This window comes from Stegostoma tigrinum, unplaced genomic scaffold (genome assembly GCF_030684315.1).
Source record: "Stegostoma tigrinum isolate sSteTig4 unplaced genomic scaffold, sSteTig4.hap1 scaffold_117, whole genome shotgun sequence".
Classification (NCBI taxonomy): domain Eukaryota; kingdom Metazoa; phylum Chordata; class Chondrichthyes; order Orectolobiformes; family Stegostomatidae; genus Stegostoma; species Stegostoma tigrinum.
Genome location: NW_026728067.1, coordinates 421189 through 440674, shown reverse-complemented (window position 1 = coordinate 440674; position 19486 = coordinate 421189). Strand labels below are relative to the sequence as shown.

General features: G+C 47.2%; 1 protein-coding gene across 1 annotated transcript in view; it reads left to right on the top strand.

Annotated features, from left to right (window-relative positions):
- The window catches only part of LOC132207648 (uncharacterized), a 501523-nt gene that overhangs the window by 93374 nt on the left and 388663 nt on the right, over positions 1 to 19486 (top strand). The window contains exons 4-5 of the mRNA XM_059643579.1: positions 681 to 740; positions 2252 to 2416. The gene's annotated coding sequence lies outside the window, so the exon portion shown is untranslated. The remainder of the gene's footprint in view (positions 1 to 680; positions 741 to 2251; positions 2417 to 19486) is intronic.

Sequence of the window (19486 nt, the reverse complement as noted above, 5' to 3'; positions counted from 1 at the left end):
CCATGATCTCACCGAATGATGGAGGAATATTCAATGGGCCAAATGACTTTTTTTGTGAGTCTTCTTGTTTGACAATGCATTCATGAAGGTGTTTTTTTTTTCTCTCTTGGATAAGATGTGGAAATGAAATGTATACGAGATGATGGGAACTGCAGATGCTGGAGAATCCAAGACAACAAAATGTGAGGCTGGATGAACACAGCCGGCCAAGCAGCATCTCAGGAGCACAAAAGTGCTCCTGAGATGCTGCTTGGCCTGCTGTGTTCATCCAGCCTCACATTTTGTTGTCATGAAATGTATACACTTCCTTTTCATCTGGGAATAAATAATTGTTCTGAACGATTTCCATTGACTTATAGCAATCTGACAAGCTTCGCAATGTAAAGAGATTTTTTGCTTCTTTTTAATTGTAAAGGTATTCTTTGGAATTAATTTGGCATATATTATTTGCATCTCAGGAAGTATGTTCATCACTGCATCTCAAAAAGTGCTCTGTTGTATGACAGTAGCTTTTTAAAGATCACTTCAATGGTTGTGATTTTGAGTTGCCATAACACACATTAAATTACACTGTTGGCCAATCTGTCCATGATTATTTCATTATCTTATGCTTCAAACAGACAAGGAAATATTGGTGATGCAATGAAGTGTTTGACTCTCAAATATAATTGCTGTTATAGTTTCCACTTGGAAGAAAGATTCACATCAAATTGACTGGTCAAGGAAATGGGACACTGACTGTGAGTACTTTGAATGTTCGAGTTATTCCTAAAATGAAAGTTATGACCTTGATGATTTCTCTTTCATGCAGATATGAAGAGACTCTTTTAAAATATCCTCTAGGTTAGTGGTTCAGGCATAAAAGTGCAATATGTATATTTATGTATATACATGTACATGCGTCATCTGAAAAGATAATGAGTATAAATCACTTGTGACAAGGTGAGAATGAGTTATCCAGAGAGTAAGAACTGCCAATGTTGGTGTCTGAGATAACACATTGTGGAGCTGGAGGAACACAGCAGGGCAGGCAGCATCAGAGGCTGAGGAAAGTTGAGGTTTTGGGTCAGGACCCTTCCTGAGAAATGGAGGGTGGAAGGGAGCTCAGAAACAAATAGTTTTGAGGGGGAGGATGTGGTAGGGAAGGTAGGTGGGATGGTGATAAGTGAGTACTATCCAGATTGGAACAGATTTTCCCCAGGGGGTATTGAGTACGAATTCCAAATCACTCTCAAAATCTTAGTGACTGTTAACATTGATGTTTTTTGTCTGTGTGTTTCAGTAATTGCATGACAGTTGAATGGTTCGTTGAGAGTGAGGAACCTATGGACTCTCAGACACCAAGATGGAATTTAGTTCGAAGAGTGACTTCAAAATAGTTGCTTGCTTTTAAAATCTTGACCGTTTTTGCTGTCCAGTTGAATGAATTTAGCTTCATACTGCTTCAATAGGAATTAGTGTTTAATAGGAACATATTTGTGAAACTTACAGTTCCATAAGTTTTAGCATAAACTGGTCCAGCCTTTCGGTGCTTGCAAAAAGGCTCACCTCTCCATTAATACCGAAGGAAAATTGGAGTTTAAAAGTAAGTTCACCCGTTGTCAGGGAATGAAATGTTAATGTTGACTCGAAAATAATTTTTAAAAAAGTCATATATTTGTGTAACACTGAACTCAAATTAAAATTTGGATATGCTAGTTTTACAGATGGTTGGATATTGAATTCATTTTAAATGAGGGTGAAGATCACTTTAAATCCAGCATATTTGTGAAGAGAAGAAATAGCATATCAAATAAAATTAACTGCATGACTCTTCATAGCCCTATATGTAGAATTTCATTCTGAACTATGAGACAGTTGTGACCCCATTCTACCTCAGTGCTCATGGCAAGAGTAAGACTCCTGTTTGACGTGCTGTGCACTGCATGGAATGGCGGCAACATCAGATTCATTGATGCTTGAGAATCAAAAGAATATGACAATAAGATTTAAAATCAAAATCTCATTGAACACTTCAAGGAATGTATTACAGGAAGAGGGGGAAAGCATGTATGACTAATAGAAGGTGGTGGCGCAGATCACATAGACCTGTGTGCTAAAACTTATGACAAATTTCACATTGAATGGAACAGTTTAAACAGGCTGGAGGAAGCAGACATGCCAGCCCAAACTTTTTGAATTTGAGCATTCTGTTCATAAACATCAGCAAAATTGTTGGAAACATGTTTATTCTTTCTCTTTTATTGCACAGAACCATACGATTAGACTGTTTTGATGAGAAATTTAAAGATTACGTGTCCCATCCGTTTGACTCACAGTTTGGTACCATAGGTTGGTACGATCTTCGTTGGAGAAGGAAAATGGATGTTCCAGATACAGAAAACCGTCAAACCATTTACAACAAAGTCCGTTTCTGGTTAGTATTAATTAATGCAGTTAACATTTTTAGCTCGACATGATTGCACAATGGAGTCAATAAGAAAATTCCATCTGATATTCCACATAAATTTTAAGTGGATATTAAAGCAGCTCATTTCTTTTTCACGCTGTATGCTGCTTTTAAGAATGGTTGTCTTATTGTCGAAATGTTAAGCTTTGACTCCATGGCTTCTTCCATTAGCTCACATTGAAACACATGTTTCTTCAGCCAAAAATGCACATTTACCCGGTGTAGCTTGACCAACCTTCCCCTGTGGTCGTTCCCCTGAAATCCCCTGCGGTCGCTCCCCTGAAAAACAACTATACCATTTTGGATACTGTTCCGGGGAAGACTTCGCAGGGGTATGCAGTAGGGTGCAGGTCTCTGGCACAGAGTCTGTCCCTCTTGCACAGAAGGGGAGCGGGGATAGGAAGAGAGTGATAGTCATTGGGGACTCAATAGTTAGAGGGACTGATAGAAGATTTGCCGGGAACGAAAGAGACTCACGATTGGTGTGTTGCCGACCAGGTGCCAGGGTCTGTGATGTCTCGGATCGTGTGTTTAGGGTCCTGAGGGGAGAGGCTGACCAGCCCCAAGTCGTGATATACATAGGCACCAACGGCATAGGTAGAAAGAGGGATAGGGATGTCAGGCAGGATTTGAGGGAGCTAGGGTGGAAGCCGAGAGCTAGAACAAGCAGAGTGGTCATCTCTGGTTTGTCACCCGTACCACATGATAGCGAGGCAAAGAACAGGGAGAGATTTCAGCTGAAGACGTGGCTGCAGGGATGGTGCAGGTGGGAGGGCTTCAGGTACATGGACAATTGGGGCTCGTTCTGGGGAAGGTGGGACCTGTACAAACAGGACGGTCTCCACTTGAATGAGAGGGGCACGAATACCCTGGGTGGGAAATTGGCTAGTGCCATTCGGTTGGATTTAAACTAGCTCAGAAGGGGGATGGGAAACTGAGGTGTAGTCCCAGTACACAGGAGGATGAGCGTAGGGAGGACATGGTCAGGACCTCACTGTCACAGGAGTGTGCTGGCAGACAGCAAGCTGGATTGAAGTGTGACGACTTTAATGCCGGGAGTATCCGGAATAATGTAGGTGAGGTTGCAGCTTGGATAGGTACCTGGGACTTCGATGTTGTGGCCATTTCGGAGGCATGGATAGAGGAGGGTCAGGAATGGATGTTGCAGGTTCTCGTGTTTAGATCTTTCATTAAGGTCTGGGAAGGTGGTAAAAGAGGGGGAGGTGTGGCTTTGTTGGTCAAGGACAGTATAACGGCGGCTGAAAGAACCTTTGAGGACTTGTCCACTGTGGTGGTATGGGCTGAGGTTGCCAAGGAAGGTTTGTCGACTGAGCCAGTGTGGGTGGACGTTCGGAACAGCAAGGCAGCAGTCACTTCACTGGGGGTTTTCTACGGACCCCAAATAGCGGTTGGGAGATCGAAGAACTCATTGGCCGGCAGATTGTTGAAAAGTGCAAACGTATCAGGGTTGTTGTTATGGGTGACTTCAACTTTCCCAATATAGATTGAAACCTCCTGAGTGCAGATGGTTTGGATGGAGCCGTTTTTGTCAGGTGTGTTCAGGAGGGTTTCCTGACTCAGTATGTGGACAGGCCGAGGGGGGAGGCCATTTTGGATTTGGTGCTCGGCGATGAGCCAGGACAGGTGTCAGATCTCGTGGTGGGAGAACACTTTGGCGACAGTGACCGCAAGAGCCTCACATTTACCATAGCCATGGAAAGTGAAAGGAGCAGTTACCAGGGGAAGATATTTCACTGGGGTCAAGGAAACTATGCTGCTATCAGACAGGAGTTGGGAAGTACAGATTGGGAGCAATTGTTCCACAGAAAGGGCGCAGCAGACATGTGGAGGCTGTTCAAGGAGCAGTTGTTGCGAGTGATGTATAAATTTGTTCGTCTGAGACAGATAAGAAGGGGTAAGATTCAGGAGCCTTGGATGACGGGTACAGAGGTGCTTCTTGTCAAAAAGAAAAGGCAGCGTACGTAAGGTGGAGGAAGTGAGGGTCTGGCACAGCTTTAGAGTATTACAGGCCTGCTCGGAAGGAGCTCAAAAGATATTGCCTGTACAATTGTTACCTGTTACAACCTTTGCGTCCACGCTTGCTCATTCAATGGTGTCAAGATGCCAGCAGTGCATGTACCTTCTCCATCCCCTAATGCCGTCAGCTCACACAAGACATAGTCCTTACTTAAAATCTTCTGATCAACCAACGTTCATTGTAATGGACATTTTAGTTGTCTGTCATGAAACAAAAACTGATTCTGACTGGCATGACCTGCAGTGCAAATGAATATAATCTGCGAAACGAGATTCCTTATGGGCTTGCAGCCGCTACAAATAATTGCTTTTCAAAGACGTTGCATACATACATTTTTTTCTCCTGTCACCTTAGATTATTTTTTTGTTTATGCATGTTGTGTGGGTTTCCAGTCAGGCCCATAAACTCAGGTTGATGCAGTCACTGTTACAACACGGTATTGAAGGAGAATTTGTGATCTTTGGAGTTTCATTCCAATGTCTGAAGGAGTGCACCATCAAGCCACTTCAGAGCACTACTGGCGACGAATTGTTGCAAGTTTTCAAGTGTTACCGATGGTCACATAAAATATGGCCTTTTTGTTGTTGCGCTATTCATCTTAACTGCACCATATCTAGTATTTCGGCTTGGAAACTATTTCAATTTTTTTGATTTACTTATTCAAAATCATTTATGATTGTTGTCATGATATCTACAATATGTTATTTTGATTGGACATAGAGGATTGGATCTGTCTTAATGGAAATAATGTATGCGCTTATAAAAGCCCTTCTGGGCAAGGTAGTTGCTCAGTGGTTAGAGCTGCTCATGCACTGGGGAGCCAATTGAGATTCCAGTCTTGGGTAACGATCTGTGTGGAATTGACACGTCCTCCCCGCGTCTGCGAGGGGCTTCTGCCAGGTGCTGCAGTTTCCTCCCATTGTTCAAAGATGTGCAGGTCCTTATATGTGATTTGTGAAGCATTTCTTAAATGTTTCAATCCTGCCAGCATCCAGTGCCTTGGACAAAATAACTGGAGATGAATAAAAGATACTGAGCCTTTTGACACCATTTCCTGCTGGATTTTCATCAATCCTGCTTTATATCGGTGACAAGTTCCATGACCTTTTTTGATGCTATGTCTGAATTGACAGTCTAGTTCCAAATATTTGTTGTGCAGTATTTCAAGGTCTCTGTTACAGCATACCCATGAATGTCCACTTCAAAAGATACTTCCATATCATAGAATCCCTACGGTGTGGAAACAAGCCCCTTTTGACCCAAGAAGTCCACGGCCACGCTCCAAAGAGCATCTCACCCTGACTCATCCCCCGACCCTTTCCTCAGTAACCGTACGTTTCCCATGACTAACACACCTAATCTACACATCCCTAAACACAATGGGCAAGTTTGGCATGGCCCATACACCGAGCCTGCACATCTTTGGACTGTGGGAGGAAACCAGAGCACCCAGCAGGAACCCATGCAGGCATGGGCAGAATGTACAAACTCCGCACAGAAAATCGTCCAACGGTGGGATCGAACCTGGGTCCCTGGCGCTGTGAGTCAGCAGTGCTAACCACTGAGCCACCATGCTGCCCTTGGAGTTAGACAGAGCTTGCTTGTTCCTGGGTGGCCTCAAACTGCCAACCTCCACTTAGTGGCAAAAGTGCTGACCAACTGCACTCATCTTCACTGGTTTTTGCTTTGTATCATTGAATTCAATTCTTCAAACTCTATGATAAATATTTAAATTTCCATTGATATGTGAGCGTTGTTTTTAGTACGTAGTATTGGTTTATTATGTTTCATTGGTACATAATGAATATTGTATGTATATGCAAATGGGCAAGTTGGTAATGATGCAGTCCGCAGACCTGGAGGATAATAACACTGTCCTTCAATCGCCCACGATGCCCTCTGCAAATTGGTAGAAAACAAAAATTTCTAAAAAATTCATCTCTCCTCCCGTCAGTCGATCAAAATTAATTCAGGATTTTGTACAGGCCAATAAGCGTAAGATTACACGAGCCTAAACAAAACTACTGGCTCATATTAGTTCAGGAAAGTGAAAGGGCAACAACAGAGGTAGTAGGAACTGCAGATGCTGGAGAATCTGAGATAAGAAGGTGTAAAGCTGGATGAACACAGCAGGCCAAGCAGTATCATCCGGCTCTACACCTTGTTGTCTCAGATTCTCCAGCGCCAATTTTCTGAAGTAGGGTCTCGTTCCGAAACATCAGCTTTCTTGCTTCTCTGATGCTGCTTGACCTGCTGTGTTCATCCAGCTCTCCACCTTGGGCAACAATAGAGTATGTTTTAAGTCACTAGATATGTTACGTGGGTTTGTCTTCCTTAGGGTGGACAATGGGATGCAGTGACTGAGGACAATGGGATGCAGTGACTGAGGGCAATGGGATGCAGTGACTGAGGGCAATGGGATGCAGTGACTGAGGACAATGGGATGCAGCGACTGAGGACAATGGGATGCAGCTACTGAGGACAATGGGATGCAGTGACTGAGGGCAATGGGAGGCAGTGAGTGAGGGCAATGGGATGCAGTGACTGGGAATTGGGACGCTGTGGCTGAGTGAAATGGGACGCAGTGACTGATGGAAAGGAGATGCAGTGACTGATTGAAATGGGATTGCCGTGACTGTGGAAAGGAGAAGCAGTGACTGAGGAAATGGGACGCGGTGACGGATGGAAATGGGATGCTCTGACTGAGTGTAAAGTGAAGCTTTGAGTGAAATGGGATGCAGTGGCTGTGTGAAATGGGATGCAGTGGCTGTGTGGAATGGGATGCAGTGACTGGTGGAAATGAGATGCTCTGACTTAGGGAAAGGAAATGCAGTGTCTGTGGGAAATGGGATGCTGCGACTGAGGGTGATGGGATGCAGTGACTGATGGAAATGGATGCAGTGACTGAGTGAAATGGGAGGCGGTGACTGAGTGAAATGCGATGCAGTGATTGAGGTACTGGGAAGGAGTGACTGAGTTAATAGGGATGCAGTGCCCGTGCGGGCTTGGGGTGCAGTGACTTAGGGAACTGGGATACAGTGCCTGAGTGAAATGTGACGCACTGACTGAGTGAAATCGGATGCAGTGACAGAGTGGAATGGGATGCAGTAACTGCGTGAAATGGGATGCAGTGAATGAGTGAAATGAGATGCAGTGTCTGATGGAAATGTGATGCAGTGACAGAGTGACATGAGCAGCAGTGACTGATGGAAATGGGATGCAGTGACTGAGCGACATGAGCTGCAGTGTCTGATGGAAATGTGACGCAGTAACTGAGGGAAATGGGATGCAGTGACTGAGGGACATGGGATGCAGTGACTGAGGGACATGGGATGCAGTGACTGAGGGACATGGGATGCAGTGACTGAGGGAAAGGAGATGCAGTGACTGTGGGAAATGGCATACTGTGACTCAGGGTAATGGGATGCAGTGACTGTGGGGAATGGGATGCAGTGAGTGTGGGAAACTGAATACAGCGTCTGAGAGATACGGGAAACAGTGACTGAGGGAAATGTGATGCAGTGACTGAGGGAAATGTGATGCAGTGACTGAGGAAAATGTGATGCAGTGACTGAGGGAAATGGGATGCAGTGAGTCTGGGAAATTGAATGCAGCGTCTGAGAGATACGGGAAACAGTGACTGATGAAAATGGGATGCAGTGATTGAGTGAAATGTGATGCAGTGATTGAGTGAAATGTGATGCAGTGACGGAGTGAAATGTGATACAGTGACTGAGTGAAATGGGCTGCAGTGACTGTTGGAAATGGGATGCAGTGATTGAGTGAAATGGGATGCAGTGACTGAGTGAAATGAGATGCAGTGACTGAGGAAAATGGGATGCAGTCTGTGAGTGAAATGTGTTGCAGTCACTGAGTGAAAGGGGATGCAGTGACTGAGTGAAATGCGATGCAGTGACTGAGTGAAATGCGATGCAGTGACTGTTGGAAATGGGATGCAGTGTCTGAGGGAAATGGGATGCAGTGACTGACGGAAATGGGATGCAGTCCGTGAGTGAAATGAGATGCAGTGACTGAATGAAGTGGGATGCAGTGACTGAGGACAATGGGATGCAGTGACTGAGTGACATGGGATGCAGTGACTGAGGGACATGGGATGCAGTGACTGAGGGACATGGGATCCAGTGACTGAGGGACATGGGATGCAGTGACTGTGGGAAATGGCATACTGTGACTCAGGGTAATGGGATGCAGTGACTGAGGGGAATGGGATGCAGTGAGTGTGGGAAATTGAATACAGCGTCTGAGAGATACGGGAAACAGTGACTGATAGAAATGGGATGCAGTGAATGTGGGACATGGGATGCAGTGATTGAGTGAAATGTGATGCAGTGACTGAGGGAAATGGGATGCAGTGACTGAGGGAAATGGGATGCAGTGACTGAGGGAAATGGGATGCAGTGACTGAGGGAAATGAGATGCCAAGACTGAGTGAACTGGGATGCAGTGACTGATGGAAATGGTATGCAGTGACTGAGGGAAATGGGATGCGGTGACTGACGGAAATGGGATGCAGTGACTGAGGGACATGGGATGCACTGACTGAGGGATATGGGATGCAGTGACTGAGGGACATGGGATGCAGTGACTGAGGGGAATGCATGCAGTGAGTGTGGGAAATTGAATACAGCGTCTGAGAGATAGGGGAAACAGTGGCTGATGGAAATGGGATGCAGTGAATGTGGGACATGGGATGCAGTGATTGAGTGAAATGTGATGCAGTGACTGAGTGAAATGTGATGCAGTGACTGAGTGAAATGCGATGCAGTGACTGAGGGAAACGGGCTGCAGTGACTGAGGGAAATGGGATGCAGTGACTGAGGGAAATGAGATGCCAAGACTGATGGAAATGGGATGCAGTGACTGATGGAAATGGGATGCAGTGACTGAGGGAAATGGGATGCAGTGACTGAGGGAAATGGGATGCAGTGTCTGTTTGAAATGGGATCCTGCGACTGAAGTTAATAGGATGCAGTGACTGAGTGAAATGGGATGCAGTGACTGAGGGTAATGGGTTGCAGTCACTGAGTGAAATGGGATGCTGTGACACTGTGGAATGGGATGCAGTGACTCAGTGGAATGTGAAGCATTGACTGAGGGAAAGGAGATGCAGTGAATGTGGGAAATGGGATGCTCTGGCTGAGGGTAATGTGATGCAGTGACTGAGGGTAACGCGATGCAGTGACTGTGGTTAATGGAATGCAGTGAATGAGGGATAGGAGATGCAATGACTGTGGGAAATGGGATGCAATGACTGAGGGAAATCGGATGCAGTGACTGATGGAAATCAGATGCAGTGTCTGAGGGAAATGGGATGCAGTGTCTGAGGGAAATGGGATGCTGTGACTGAGCGTACTGGGATGCAGTGACTGAGGGTAATGGGATGTAGTGACTGATGGTAATGGGATGCAGTGACTGAGGTGAAATGGGCTGCAGAGACTGAGTGAAATGACATGCAGTGATTGAGGAACGGAGATTCAGTGACTGTGGGAAATGGGATGCACTGACTGATGGAAAAGGGATGCAGTGACTGAGGACAATGGGATGCAGTGACTGAGTGAACTGTGATTCAGTCACTGAGTGAACTATGATTCAGTCACTGAGTGAACTGTGATGCAGTGGCTGAGTGAAATGAGACGCAGTGACTGAGTGAAATGAGACGCAGTGACTGAGTGAAATGAGATGCAGTGACTGAGTGAAATGAGATGCAGTGACTGAGGGAAATGGGATGCAGTGACTGAGGGACATGGGATGCAGTGACTGAAGGGAATGCATGCAGTGAGTGTGGGAAATTGAATACAGCGTCTGAGAGATAGGGGAAACAGTGGCTGATAGAAATGCGATGCAGTGAATGTGGGACATGGGATGCAGTGATTGAGTGAAATGTGATGCAGTGACTGAGTGAAATGAGATGCAGTGACTGAGGGACATGGGATGCAGTGACTGAGGGACATGGGATGCAGTGACAGAGGTACTGGGAAGGAGTGACTGAGTTAATAAGGAATCAGTGCCCGAGCGGGCTTGGGGTGCAGTGACTGAGGGAAATGCGAGACAGTGCCTGACCGAAAAGGGACGCACTGACTGAGTGAAATGGGATGCAGTGATTGAGTGAAATGACATGCAGTGACTGTGGGACATGGGATGCAGTGACTGAGGGACATGGGATGCACTGACTGAGGGAAATGGGATGCAGTGACTGAGTGAAATGGGATGCAGTGACTGAGGGACGTGGGATGCAGTGACTGAGGGACATGGGATGCAGTGACTGAGGGAAATGGGATGCAGTGACTGAGGGAAATGAGATGCCGAGACTGAGTTAACTGGGATGCAGTGACTGAAGGAAATGGTATGCAGTGTCTGTTGGAAATGGGATCCTGCGACTGAAGGTAATGGGATGCAGTGACTGAGGGTAATGGGATGCAGTGTCTGAGGGTAATGGGATGCAGTGACTGAGTGAAATGGGATGCAGTGACTGATTGAAATGTGATGCAGTGACTGAGGGTAATGGGATGCAGTGACTGAGTGAAATGGGATGCAGCGAATGAGGACAATGGGATGCAGTGACTGAGGACAATGGGATGCAGTGACTGAGGGGAATGTGATGCAGTGACTGAGGGAAATGGGATGCAGTGACTGGGAATTGGGACGCAGTGACTGAGTGAAATGGGACGCAGTGACTGAGTGAAATGGGACGCAGTGACTGAGTGAAATGGGACGCAGTGACTGATGGAAAGGAGATGCAGTGACTGATTGAAATGGGATGCAGTGACTGAGTGAAATGGGATTGCCGTGACTGTGGAAAGGAGAAGCAGTGACTGAGGAAATGGGACGCGGTGACGGATGGAAATGGGATGCTCTGACTGAGTGTAAAGTGAAGCTTTGAGTGAAATGGGATGCCGTGGCTGTGTGAAATGGGATGCAGTGGCTGTGTGAAATGGGATGCAGTGACTGGTGGAAATGAGATGCACTGACTTAGGGAAAGGAAATGCAGTGTCTGTGGGAAATGGGATGCTGCGACTGAGGGTGATGGGATGTAGTGACTGAGTGAAATGCGATGCAGTGACTGAGGTACTGGGAAGGAGTGACTGAGTTAATAGGGATGCAGTGCCCGTGCGGGCTTGGGGTGCAGTGACTTAGGGAAATGGGATATAGTGCCTGAGTGAAATGTGACGCACTGACTGAGTGAAATCGGATGCAGTGACTGAGTGGAATGGGATGCAGTGACTGTGGGACGTGGGATGCAGTGACTGTGGGACGTGGGATGCAGTGACTGAGGGAAATGGGATGCAGTGACTGAGGGAAATGGGATGCAGTGACCGAGTGAAATGAGATGCAGTGACTGAGCGAAATGGGATGCACTATTTTTGGGAAGTAGGATGCAATCACTGATTGAAATGAGATGCAGAGACTGTGGGAAAGGAGATGCTGTGACGATGGGAAATGGGATGCAGTGACTGTGTGAAATGGGATGCAGTGACTCAGTGACATGTGATTCAGTCACTGAGTGAAATGTGATTCCGTCACTGAGTGAAATATGAATCACTCACTGAGTGTACTGTGATTCAGTCACTGAGTGAACTGTGATGCAGTCACTGAGTGAACTGTGATGCAGTCACTGAGTGAAATGGGATGCAGTGGCTGAGGGAAATGTGATGCAGTGACAGAGTGACATGAGCTGCAGTGTCTGATGGAAATGTGATGCAGTACCTGAGGGAAATGGGATGCAGTGACTGAGGTAGTGGGAATGAGTGACTGAGTTCATGGGGATGCAGTGCCCGAGCGGACTTGCGGTGCAGTGAGTGAGGGAGATGGGATACAGTGCCTTAGTGAAATGAGATGCAGTGACTGAGGGAAATGGGATGCAGTGACTGAGTGAAATGGGATGCAGTGACTGAGTGACATGGGATGCAGTGACTGAGTGACATGGGAAGCACTGACTGAGTGAAATGCGATCCAGAGACTGAAGGAAAGGAGATGCTCTGACTATGGGAAATGGGATGCAGTGAGTGTGGGAAATTGAATGCAGCGCCTGTGAGATACGGGAAACAGTGACTGATGGAAATGGAATGCAGTGACTATGGTGAAGGTGATGCAGTGACTGAGTGAAATGGGATGCAGTGACTGTGTGAAATGTGATGCAGTGTCTGAGTGAAATGTGATGCAGTGACTGAGTCAAATGGGATGCAGTGACTGAGTGAAATGGGACGCTTTGACTGAGGGAATTGGGACGCTTTGACTGAGGGAATTGGGACGCTTTGACTGAGGGAAATGGGATGCAGTGCCTGAGTGAAATGGGATGCAGTGCCTGAGTGAAATGGGATGCAGTGACTGAGTGAAATGGGATGCAATCACTGAGTGAAATGTGTTGCAGTCACTGAGTGAAATGGGATGCATTGCTGATTGAAATGGGCTGCAGTGACTGAGAGAAATGGGCTGCAGTGACTGATGGAAATGTGATGCAGTACCTGAGGGAAATGGGATGCAGTGACTGAGGTAGTGGGAATGAGTGACTGAGTTCATGGGGATGCAGTGCCCGAGCGGACTTGCGGTGCAGTGAGTGAGGGAGATGGGATACAGTGCCTTAGTGAAATGAGATGCAGTGACTGAGGGAAATGGGATGCAGTGACTGAGGGAAATGGGATGCAGTGTCTGTTTGAAATGGGATCCTGCGACTGAAGTTAATAGGATGCAGTGACTGAGTGAAATGGGATGCAGTGACTGAGGGTAATGGGTTGCAGTCACTGAGTGAAATGGGATGCTGTGACACTGTGGAATGGGATGCAGTGACTCAGTGGAATGTGAAGCATTGACTGAGGGAAAGGAGATGCAGTGAATGTGGGAAATGGGATGCTCTGGCTGAGGGTAATGTGATGCAGTGACTGAGGGTAACGCGATGCAGTGACTGTGGTTAATGGAATGCAGTGAATGAGGGATAGGAGATGCAATGACTGTGGGAAATGGGATGCAATGACTGAGGGAAATGGGATGCAGTGACTGATGGAAATCAGATGCAGTGTCTGAGGGAAATGGGATGCAGTGTCTGAGGGAAATGGGATGCTGTGACTGAGCGTACTGGGATGCAGTGACTGAGGGTAATGGGATGTAGTGACTGATGGTAATGGGATGCAGTGACTGAGGTGAAATGGGCTGCAGAGACTGAGTGAAATGACATGCAGTGATTGAGGAACGGAGATTCAGTGACTGTGGGAAATGGGATGCACTGACTGATGGAAAAGGGATGCAGTGACTGAGGACAATGGGATGCAGTGACTGAGTGAACTGTGATTCAGTCACTGAGTGAACTATGATTCAGTCACTGAGTGAACTGTGATGCAGTGGCTGAGTGAAATGAGACGCAGTGACTGAGTGAAATGAGACGCAGTGACTGAGTGAAATGAGATGCAGTGACTGAGTGAAATGAGATGCAGTGACTGAGGGAAATGGGATGCAGTGACTGAGGGACATGGGATGCAGTGACTGAAGGGAATGCATGCAGTGAGTGTGGGAAATTGAATACAGCGTCTGAGAGATAGGGGAAACAGTGGCTGATAGAAATGCGATGCAGTGAATGTGGGACATGGGATGCAGTGATTGAGTGAAATGTGATGCAGTGACTGAGTGAAATGAGATGCAGTGACTGAGGGACATGGGATGCAGTGACTGAGGGACATGGGATGCAGTGACAGAGGTACTGGGAAGGAGTGACTGAGTTAATAAGGAATCAGTGCCCGAGCGGGCTTGGGGTGCAGTGACTGAGGGAAATGCGAGACAGTGCCTGACCGAAAAGGGACGCACTGACTGAGTGAAATGGGATGCAGTGATTGAGTGAAATGACATGCAGTGACTGTGGGACATGGGATGCAGTGACTGAGGGACATGGGATGCACTGACTGAGGGAAATGGGATGCAGTGACTGAGTGAAATGGGATGCAGTGACTGAGGGACGTGGGATGCAGTGACTGAGGGACATGGGATGCAGTGACTGAGGGAAATGGGATGCAGTGACTGAGGGAAATGAGATGCCGAGACTGAGTTAACTGGGATGCAGTGACTGAAGGAAATGGTATGCAGTGTCTGTTGGAAATGGGATCCTGCGACTGAAGGTAATGGGATGCAGTGACTGAGGGTAATGGGATGCAGTGTCTGAGGGTAATGGGATGCAGTGACTGAGTGAAATGGGATGCAGTGACTGATTGAAATGTGATGCAGTGACTGAGGGTAATGGGATGCAGTGACTGAGTGAAATGGGATGCAGCGAATGAGGACAATGGGATGCAGTGACTGAGGACAATGGGATGCAGTGACTGAGGGGAATGTGATGCAGTGACTGAGGGAAATGGGATGCAGTGACTGGGAATTGGGACGCAGTGACTGAGTGAAATGGGACGCAGTGACTGAGTGAAATGGGACGCAGTGACTGAGTGAAATGGGACGCAGTGACTGATGGAAAGGAGATGCAGTGACTGATTGAAATGGGATGCAGTGACTGAGTGAAATGGGATTGCCGTGACTGTGGAAAGGAGAAGCAGTGACTGAGGAAATGGGACGCGGTGACGGATGGAAATGGGATGCTCTGACTGAGTGTAAAGTGAAGCTTTGAGTGAAATGGGATGCCGTGGCTGTGTGAAATGGGATGCAGTGGCTGTGTGAAATGGGATGCAGTGACTGGTGGAAATGAGATGCACTGACTTAGGGAAAGGAAATGCAGTGTCTGTGGGAAATGGGATGCTGCGACTGAGGGTGATGGGATGTAGTGACTGAGTGAAATGCGATGCAGTGACTGAGGTACTGGGAAGGAGTGACTGAGTTAATAGGGATGCAGTGCCCGTGCGGGCTTGGGGTGCAGTGACTTAGGGAAATGGGATATAGTGCCTGAGTGAAATGTGACGCACTGACTGAGTGAAATCGGATGCAGTGACTGAGTGGAATGGGATGCAGTGACTGTGGGACGTGGGATGCAGTGACTGTGGGACGTGGGATGCAGTGACTGAGGGAAATGGGATGCAGTGACTGAGGGAAATGGGATGCAGTGACCGAGTGAAATGAGATGCAGTGACTGAGCGAAATGGGATGCACTATTTTTGGGAAGTAGGATGCAATCACTGATTGAAATGAGATGCAGAGACTGTGGGAAAGGAGATGCTGTGACGATGGGAAATGGGATGCAGTGACTGTGTGAAATGGGATGCAGTGACTCAGTGACATGTGATTCAGTCACTGAGTGAAATGTGATTCCGTCACTGAGTGAAATATGAATCACTCACTGAGTGTACTGTGATTCAGTCACTGAGTGAACTGTGATGCAGTCACTGAGTGAACTGTGATGCAGTCACTGAGTGAAATGGGATGCAGTGGCTGAGGGAAATGTGATGCAGTGACAGAGTGACATGAGCTGCAGTGTCTGATGGAAATGTGATGCAGTACCTGAGGGAAATGGGATGCAGTGACTGAGGTAGTGGGAATGAGTGACTGAGTTCATGGGGATGCAGTGCCCGAGCGGACTTGCGGTGCAGTGAGTGAGGGAGATGGGATACAGTGCCTTAGTGAAATGAGATGCAGTGACTGAGGGAAATGGGATGCAGTGACTGAGTGAAATGGGATGCAGTGACTGAGTGACATGGGATGCAGTGACTGAGTGACATGGGAAGCACTGACTGAGTGAAATGCGATCCAGAGACTGAAGGAAAGGAGATGCTCTGACTATGGGAAATGGGATGCAGTGAGTGTGGGAAATTGAATGCAGCGCCTGTGAGATACGGGAAACAGTGACTGATGGAAATGGAATGCAGTGACTATGGTGAAGGTGATGCAGTGACTGAGTGAAATGGGATGCAGTGACTGTGTGAAATGTGATGCAGTGTCTGAGTGAAATGTGATGCAGTGACTGAGTCAAATGGGATGCAGTGACTGAGTGAAATGGGACGCTTTGACTGAGGGAATTGGGACGCTTTGACTGAGGGAATTGGGACGCTTTGACTGAGGGAAATGGGATGCAGTGCCTGAGTGAAATGGGATGCAGTGCCTGAGTGAAATGGGATGCAGTGACTGAGTGAAATGGGATGCAATCACTGAGTGAAATGTGTTGCAGTCACTGAGTGAAATGGGATGCATTGCTGATTGAAATGGGCTGCAGTGACTGAGAGAAATGGGCTGCAGTGACTGATGGAAATGTGATGCAGTACCTGAGGGAAATGGGATGCAGTGACTGAGGTAGTGGGAATGAGTGACTGAGTTCATGGGGATGCAGTGCCCGAGCGGACTTGCGGTGCAGTGAGTGAGGGAGATGGGATACAGTGCCTTAGTGAAATGAGATGCAGTGACTGAGGGAAATGGGATGCAGTGACTGAGTGAAATGGGATGCAGTGACTGTGTGAAATGGGATGCAGTATTTGTGGGAAGAAGGATGCAATCACTGAGTGAAATGAGATGATGAGACTGAGGGCAAGGAGATGGTGTGACTATGGGAAATGGGATGCACTGAGTGTGGGAAATTGAATGCAGCGTGTGTGAGATACGGGAAACAGTGACTGATGGAAATGGGATGCAGTAACTGTGTTGAAGGAGATGCAGTGACTGAGTGAAATGGGATGCAGTGACTGCGTGAAATGCGATGCAGTCTCTGAGTGAAATGGGATGCAGTCTCTGAGTGAAATGGGATGCAGTCTCTGAGTGAAATGGGATGCAGTCTCTGAGCGAAATGTGTTGCAGTCACTGACTGAAATTGGACGCATCACTGAGTGAAATGGGACGCAGTGACTGAGGGAAATGGGATGCAGTGACTGAGTGAAATGGGACGCAGTGACCTGAGGGAAATGCGATGCAGTGACTGAGTGAAATGAGATGCCTTGTTTGATGGAAATATGATGCAGTAACTGACGAAAATGAGATGCAGTGACAGAGTGAAATGGGATGCAGTGACTGAGTGAAATGGGATGCAGTGACTGAGTTAATAGGGATGCAGTGCCCGAGCCGGCTTGGAGTACAGTGACTGAGGGAAATGGAATACAGTGGCTGAAAGAAATGGGATGCACTGTCTTAGTGAAATGGGATGCAGTGGCTGAGTGAAATGGGATGCAGTAACTGGTGGAAATGGGATGCAGTGACTGATCGAAATGGGATGCGGTGACTGAGGTGAGGGAGGTGCAGTGATGGAGTGAATTGGGATGCAGTGACTGAGTGAAATGTGATGCAGTGACTGAGTGTAATGGGATGAAGTGACTGAGTGTAATGGGATGCAGTGACTGAGTGTAATGGGATGCAGTGACTGAGTGCAATGGGATGCAGTGACTGAGTGCAATGGGATGCAGTGACTGAGTGCAATGGGATGCAGTGACTGAGTGCAATGGGATGCAGTGACTGAGTGCAATGGGATGCAGTGACTGCGTGAAATGGGATGCAGTGACTCAGTGAAATGTGATTCACTCACTGAGTGAAAGGTGATTCCGTCACTGAGTGAAATATGATGCACTCACTGAGTGTACTGTGATTCAGTCACTGAGTGTACTGTGATTCAGTCACTGAGTGAACTGTGATTCAGTCACTGAGTGAACTGTGATTCAGTCACTGTGTGAACTGTGATGCAGTCACTGAGTGAAATGGGATGCAGTGGCTGAGTGAATAGTGATGCAGTGCCCGAGCGGGCTTGGGGTGCAGTGACTGAGGGAAATGGGATACAGTGCCTGAGTGCAATGTGATGCAGTAATTGAGGGAAATAGGATGCAGTGACTGAGGTACTGGGAAGGAGTGACTGAGGGAAATGGGATGCAGTGACTGACGGAAATGGGATGCAGTGACTAAGTGAAATGGGAAGCACTGACAGAGTGAAATGCGATGCAGTGACTGAGTGAAATGAGATGCCTTGTTTGATGGAAATATGATGCAGTAACTGATGGAAATGAGATGCAGTGACTGAGTGAAAAGCGATGCAGTGACTGAGTTAATAGGGATGCAGTGCCCGAGCTGGCTTGGAGTACAGTGACTGAGGGAAATGGGATACAGTGGCTGAGAGAAATGGGATGCACTGTCTTAGTGAAATGGGATGCAGTGACCGAGTGAAATGTGATGCAGTGACTGAGGGAAATGGGATGCAGTGACTGCGTGAAATGGGATGCAGTGAATTAGTGAAATGAGATGTAGTGAATTAGTGAAATGAGATGTAGTGACTGATGGAAATGTGATGCAGTTACTGTGGGGCATGGGATGCAGTGACTGAGGTACTGGGAAGGAGTGACTGAGTGAAATGCGATGCAGTGACTGAGTGAAATGGGATGCACTGACTGATGGAAATTGGATGCAGTGACAGAGCGACATGAGCTGCAGTGACTGAGTGAAATGAGAAGCTTAGAATGCACTGTCTGTGAGATTCGAAACCAGTGACTGATGGAAAGGGATGCAGTGACTGTGGTGAAGGGGATGCAGCGACTGAGTGAAATGTGATGCAGCGACTGAGTGAAATGTGATGCAGTGACTGCGTGAAATGCGATGCAGTGACTGCGTGAAATGCGATGCAGTGACTGCGTGAAATGGGATGCAGTGACGACGTGAAATGGGACGCAGTGACTGAGTGTAATGTGATTTAGTCGCTGAGTGAAATGTGATTCCGTCACTGAGTGAAATATGATGCACTCACTGAGTGCACTGTGATTGATTCACTGAGTGAACTGTGATGCAGTTACTGAGTGAAATGGGATGCAGTGGCTGAATGAAATGAGATGCAGTGACTGAGTGAAATGAGATGCAGTGACTGAATGAAATGAGATGGAGTGACTGAGTGAAATGGGCTGCAGTGACTGCGTGAAATGGGCTGCAGTGACTGAGAGAAATGGGCTGCAGTCACTGAGTGAAATCTGTTGCTGTCTCTGAGTGAAATGTGATGCATCACTGAGTTGAATGGGATGCAGGGACTGAGTGAAATGAGATGCACTGACTGAGGGAAAAGGGATTCAGTATTTTTGGGAAGTAGGATACAATCACTGAGTGAA